This window comes from Entamoeba invadens, assembly GCF_000330505.1.
Source record: "Entamoeba invadens IP1 unplaced genomic scaffold scaff_1105074725867, whole genome shotgun sequence".
Lineage (NCBI taxonomy): Eukaryota > Evosea > Mastigamoebida > Endamoebidae > Entamoeba > Entamoeba invadens.
In genome coordinates this window covers 1-1,994 of record NW_004443675.1, presented here as the reverse complement: position 1 = coordinate 1,994, position 1,994 = coordinate 1, and positions in this window count along the sequence as shown.

Below are 1,994 nucleotides of genomic sequence, written 5' to 3'. Positions count from 1 at the left end.
ATCAATCTTAAGTAATTAAGTTCTCATTTGTTAATTATTTTAAGTAAAATAAAACTGACTATTGGCCGGTTTGGGTTAGAAAAGGGTTTTTGAATAAAAAATAATAAAAAAATGTTTGGACAATTTCTTTTTTACTTATTTTTTTTCTTAAAAAAAGTTTTGGGTTGTGAAAGTGTTAAATAAAAATTAACATAACTTTCAATTCAAACATTTTTTGTATCAAATCTTTTTTGATTGTTGCAAAATTAAAAAAAATATCATGAAAGTGAAAAAAGCCAGTATAAAAATTGATTGTAAAATGTTTGATCAGTTTGTTTTTCTGATAATAACTTGTACAAAAACTGTCATCTTTGCCTTAAATCGTTTGTCTTATTGTTACAATTCCAGTGTTTTCGTTTTTTGATAACATGTTTATATTCATATTTGATAAAGAATTATTGTTTAAAAGTTTTTAGGCAAGCAAAGTAAAAAAAGATTCGTTACTAGAATCAGTTATCTTTTCAAAATTGAATTGGCACCAATCAATATGGGGTAAACTCCATTCACCACACATTCTCAAAACACACATATTACTCGACAACATTGAACACACACTCTCTTCAAATTTAGAACTGTTCTTTAAAAAAATCCATTTTGTTACAAAATAAAAAAATGTCCGATTATATTAATGGTAAAGACATTAAACATTTCATTAACATTTTTGTTTGACCGTTTTTGATTTTATACTGAATTAAACCAAGTTTGCTTTTTATATTCTATGTTTTTTGACACAAAGAAACAAAAATCCATGAATTTTGAATTTAAATCCGTTCAACCCTTCCAATACCAGAAATATGATTGTTATAACACGCATACAAATGAATATATATATATTTAAATCGGTAAACTAAAAGTTATTTTAAATATAACATTATTTAGTTTTAATTTAACAATTTTTAGTTCTGGTTTGATGTAACATTTATATGATATAAAAAGTTTGCACGTTTTATTTTTTGTATGTTATATAAATTAAAAGTCTAACACAGTTGTGTCATACATATTAGTTATAACATATATTTGAATAATAATTTTAAGTAATGCCTAATAGGTTGTTTCTTTAAAAATATGAAAAAAATAGTAATGTTATTCATATAAACTGTTTTTCAAAAGTCTGTACTGTGGTGTCCCGATTTTTTGCGTTTATTTTGTTTATTATTTTTGGGAATCGTTTTTTGTAATAAATTCGCTTATTTTTTCCAAGTAAAAAAGAGAAAAACGGTCTTCAAAAAATATTTTTTTACTTGAAGAATTTTTAAGCATTAAAAAAATCCATATAAAATTTGAAATAACGGGATTTTTGTTTCAGAAAAACACACAAATGATCCCAAAAGTGCATTATAGTACAAAAGCAAATAAACTTAATGTCAATCTTTTTCATTATCAAACAATTCATTAATTAATGAAATATTCACAAAACAAAAGCTTAGTTCGTAGATTAGTATGTTTAATAGTGTTGTCACAAGAACAATAAAAATATCAAAATGATTTGATAACTTATCTTTGTTGGGTTTTATAAAGTCGACATTATCTTTGAGCATTTCAGTGAAAACATCTTTTTTAAAATATCCAATAACAAAACAATATTGTTATTTGTATTATCGTTTTTTTGTGTTGCCCTTTGATTTATGTCTGTCAAAATTATTAAACATTTGCTGTAATTTATTTTTTGGTGTTTTTGGAACTCTTTATTTCATTATTTTTTATTCGGAGAAGATAACCACATGTTTGTTTTTAATTGAAAATAATTTTTAACGATAGTTATATTTAGTTAAAACTCGATACAAACAACACCATCACAATTTACTAATGTGTTCATTGTTGTGCTTTTAGGCCAACAATGCTGTGTATATGTTGCGAAGTATCGAGTTGTGGTCAAATCAAATAACGGGATCGGGTTTTTTGGAAAAGGCTGGCTAATATTCCGATTTTTCCACGAAAATAATTGAATGGGATTG